General features: G+C 31.0%; 1 long non-coding RNA gene across 1 annotated transcript in view; it reads right to left on the reverse strand.

The window, feature by feature from the left end:
- LOC111086014 overlaps window positions 1–2,970 on the reverse strand; it is an 8,786-nt gene extending 5,816 nt beyond the window's left edge. Inside the window, exon 1 of the long non-coding RNA XR_002610792.1 lies at window positions 2,811–2,970. This is a non-coding gene — a long non-coding RNA (uncharacterized LOC111086014). The remainder of the gene's footprint in view (window positions 1–2,810) is intronic.
- Between the last annotated feature and the right edge of the window lie 1,979 nt (window positions 2,971–4,949).

Consider the following 4,949-nt stretch of genomic DNA (forward strand, 5'->3'; position numbering starts at 1 on the left):
TAGGGTGCGTGTTTTTCTTTTAATTTAGTGGATTTTAACTGTATGTATGTTTATTTATTCACTGTATTTTTTTATTTTTGTAGTATGCTGTAATTTTTACATGTTTTCATTTCTATGAAAATTATGTTTATAATCTCACTAATTATATCATTTACCTTAAGACTATGTTTTCCTAAAACATTTCATTGTTTCATATAATTCGGAAAAGATACAACGAAGATGTGTTAAAAAAGTTAGGACTGCTGATAAACTTTACTTAAGACTACAGAAAACGAGATTGCATGTACATTTTTTAAATGAGTGTGTACAATATGCCTTGGTTCCGAAGATTTTGAAGTTTAAATTGGCTAAGTATAACTTAAGATCTAGTAAATATTATAGATTTTCACAAAAGACGTTTTTAAATTTAAAACTGACATTTAATCTGAAATTATATAAACAGTTGCAAAATAAATGGATGAATGCTGTAGAAAATTTGAAAGAAGCTGTCTCAAATTTAGATTTTGTACATTTCTATAATGTGATTGTTTGTCATAAAAATAAGGTTAAAACAAATAAAAACATTGTATAAATTAAAGCGTGAGAAGTGTAGTGTGCCTACGTTCTTAGAAGATCCTACACAGGTCATTTATAATCTCTCAGATGATCAGTTAAATCACGCAAAAGAAAAGGTATTATCACGAGGTTTAAAGTTTTCAATTACACCTAAAAAAATGGATTATGTAGTTTTGAACAGTTATTACAGAAATTATAACGCATATCAATAGGTGAAGAAAATGTTTCATTTGATAACATAGTTACTAAAATTTCAGGTTTAGCACTTTCAGGATACTACGGTTTTGACCCGAAGAAAGTTCAAAATAACTTATCAAAAGAAGAATTTTTGGCTTTAAAACATCTTAGCTCATTTGATAATTTAGTAATTCTTAGAATTTTAAATAGCCTGAAATTCAGTTAACTGATAAATTTAATCTAAACAAATGTAGATAATAAAATAAATATATAATAACAAATTCGTTACAGTTCTCATTATGAAATATTTTATGGATTACCTAAAATAAATAAATTAAATTGTCCCATTAGACCAATTGTGTCAAGTATAGATACTTTCACTTATAAGTTAGCAGGTTTATTGGTAGGTTATTTGCATCTCATATAACTAATGAATTTATGGTAAAAAATTGTTTTGAATTTTCCAAAGCTGTATCTAAACTGGCTTTTGACGAACCTGTCTATATTGCCAGTCTTGACATTTAGTCCTTATATACAAATTTATCGTTAAATGGAGTAATTGAGTTAAGTAGTAATTTAATTTTTCAAAATTCCGATATTGTTAGGGGTATAACAAAACCTGTATTTATATAACTATTAGAATTTATCACCAAAGAGTCAAATTTTTGTTATTGGTTGTCATTATGAACAACTTGATGGGGTAGCTAGGGATCAAAGTGTTGTACCATGTTTGGCTAATTTGTTTTTAAGTTATTACGAAGAAATGTGGTTAAAAAGTTGTCCGGAAAAGTTTAAACCATTATACTATAGAATATATGTTGACGATACTTTTAGAATCTTTAAGAATGAACTTGATATTCAAGAATTTCAAAATTATCTGAACAATCAACATAACAATATTAGATTTACAGTTGAAGAACAAACAGCTAATAGCATACCTTTCTTTGATACCAAGATTGTTAAGTTAGGTAAAAGTTTTAACACTAAGCCAACTTTTACAGGACAATATTTTCATTTTGATAGTTTTTACCTTTTGAATCTAAAAAGAACCTAATTAATAATTTAATTCATCCGGCTTATAACATAATTAGTTCTTTTTCCTCTTTCTATGAAGAAATACAAAACATAAGGTTTTCCTGTACAATTAACTGATAGTTTTATCAAGAAGTATTTAAAAGCTTTGTACACTCCAAAAATTAGTAATCAGGTTGAAAACAAAGAAATAGTGTTTATATAATAGTTATTTAAACAAAAAAACAAACATGTAAGATATAGCTACAGGTCTTACGAAAATTATGCGTGTTTGATGTTGGAACAGTATTTAGTTCCAAGTTATGTGAGCATTGAAACACATTGAAATGCAAGACATATTTGTTTTTTATGGAAAAACTGGAAAGGGTATCACACATCAGTTATTATTACAATAGTCGTGCGGGACATAGTTACATATATCTTATGAAAATTACGCGACTTTTGTGTTGGATACATAATTAGAAGAATTCAAATACAGAATATGATTTTTTTGCATATAACGTCAAAAATGAATAAGAAAACAACTTCGGTATTTATCTTCCGATATGTAACGAAAACAGAATAGACAACTTCAACGACGTCACGATCCACTTGCACGTAAGTCGTAACTCATCTTCAGCAATGTGTTCATAATGTTTTTAAGATACTTTAACTGACTTAGTGATACCATGAGTCAGACAATAAGTTATAGTGATACCTCGCTATCAGTATTACACTTGGAAATTACTTATTCAAATAATTTAACGTTTCACGTTTTCAAACACCTAAACTTATATGTAAATACAACTTAATCGCAACAGCCAAATGAATTAGTGGACTGTAATTTAAATTGTAATGCTATTAAATCAGTCATTTTCAGTTCAAAATTAAATAAATAAACAACTACAATGGGAGAATAACATATCCAATGCACTTGGATCACAATTTAGATGTACTTTCATTCATAAAGCAAAATATAGGGCCACATTCGCTACACAAAAAAGCCGACTGAAGAAAGTGAGCGTTCAACTTCAGTTAAATACTCTGAGAAGGAAAAAAATACTTACATGCTGATACTTTGATATGGAAAAACGGAATCTTTGTGTTATTTTTGTCATTACAAAATTACACTTCACGGTAGGCTTTCGCCAACACAAAGTACCAAAATTACCATGAAACCAAATATACTAGAAACAAGCAAATCCAAAACCAAAACTCAACGCCATCTAGGATAAAATTTCTTTTGCAATGATAGTAATAATAAATTTCCAAATTTGAATAATCTTTGAATTATTTCTGATTGTTTTATTGGCAGCCTAAATAATCTATACAGAAATTGTTATTGCAATATGTAGACACTACTAATACATATATAATGCATTCTGAAATTATTTTTTATCTAATGTAACAGGTGTGCTAATGTATACTAACTGAAGCTTATTTTGAGATTATTAGTTAAAACTTAATAGGTAAAATAGTAGACTGAAGTATGAATTATATAATAAATATTAACAGTAACACCAAACATTCTCGCCCATTCAGCCGTAGGGGCGTTATAATGTTACGATCAATCCCACTATTCGTTGGTAAAAGAGTAGCCCAAGAGTTGGCGGTGGGTGGTGATGACTAGCTGCCTTCCCTCTAGTCTTACACTGCTAAATTAGGGACGGCTAGCGCAGATAGCCCTCGTGTAGCTTTGCGCGAAATTCAAAAATAAACAAACAAACTTTCACGTTGGAAAGTCCTATAAGATAACTCTTTTAGATTGAACCAATTTTAGGCGCCATTTTCACTTGCAAATTATTACACTTTTATCCACGATTTTTAGTTTTTATTATTTTTAGTATAGTTTTTTAGTATACCATTTCAATACAGTCCCAAAGGAAACTGGTGGGCCAGCAGAGAGTTACACATTTTCTTCAGCCGGGATAAGATTCAGACGTATGAATCTCTCGAAGGATAGATGGGCAGGTGCTAATAAAAAAGAAAAAAAATCAATTGATATAGGAGGGATGAGCCTGAAGAATTAAGCGGGAGACATAGTAGTGGACACAGATGAAGTATGCAGAGAGTAGTAACTGTCAGTGAACATGGGAAAATATTTAAGATGTATATATATATATATATATATATATATGAGGTGGCAGAAGTGACATCAGGGCAGAATAAAATTTTGACCATCCACTAGAAGAGACATCAGTTAGATCTTAAGGAGATACTCAGCAGGTGGAATGGGCTTCTGCGACGGATAAACCTAGCAAGTCTGTAGAAAATCTGCAGAGACGAGGAAGGGTCGAGATATGGTACTCTCCAGTGATATGACAGCCTAACATTCATGATGAAAAGAATTTGCAAGCGGAACGTAAGTAATAGGTACTTTCATGGAGCGAAATTTATAGATTAAACCACGATGCCAAACGGTATCAATGCTTTCATTAAGTGAAAAATCAGAAAACAAGATGAACGATTGGTATAAAAATCATTGGTGATAATATCAGGCAATCGGAGAAACTGGTCCAAGGTAAAAAGTTGAGGCTGAACCCAGCTTATGGTTAGGGCATTATATTGTTGTCAAAAATAAAACAGTAGAGTCGAAAGACTAAAATACGCTCCAAAGTCCTGGCTAAAACATTCATAGGACCAATAAGACAATATGAAACCAATTGTGACAGAGTTTTATTTGGCTTAAGGAATAAAAGGATTTTGGAGAGTTTCTATGAGTGGTGGTAAAATCAGTTGCCTAATATTATGTGGCTAGTAGTAAATAGAATTTGTGGGTAGCATACTGTAGATGGAAGTACATAATGTCCAATCCAAGTGCCGTAGTTCGCTTGTTATGTAAAACACAAAGAATACCAGATGTAGTAATAAGCGCTGTTAATAAACCATCATCCAAATCATGGGATTCGTTTTGACCCCACCAGGACGTAATAATGCATTCAACAAAACGGCATGGTTTCATTTGTGGATAAGACTTTCGCCAAGATATAGCTGAAATAGTGTAGTCGACGTGTTATTGTTTTCTTCTTTACTTTCATTCATAATTTCTAATACTTACTATCGTTAAACTTCCAATTTTGTGATTGATCTCACACTTAGACATTGTACATCATCGTAAAGCTTTACCGTACGTAAGAATTGCAAATAAAGGCGTATTGTTACGTCTCTGGTCGTTAGTTAATTTTCCGTAAAAATTCTTTCCGATG

The sequence above is a fragment of the Limulus polyphemus genome, unplaced genomic scaffold (assembly GCF_000517525.1).
Source record: "Limulus polyphemus unplaced genomic scaffold, Limulus_polyphemus-2.1.2 Scaffold32, whole genome shotgun sequence".
Lineage (NCBI taxonomy): Eukaryota > Metazoa > Arthropoda > Merostomata > Xiphosura > Limulidae > Limulus > Limulus polyphemus.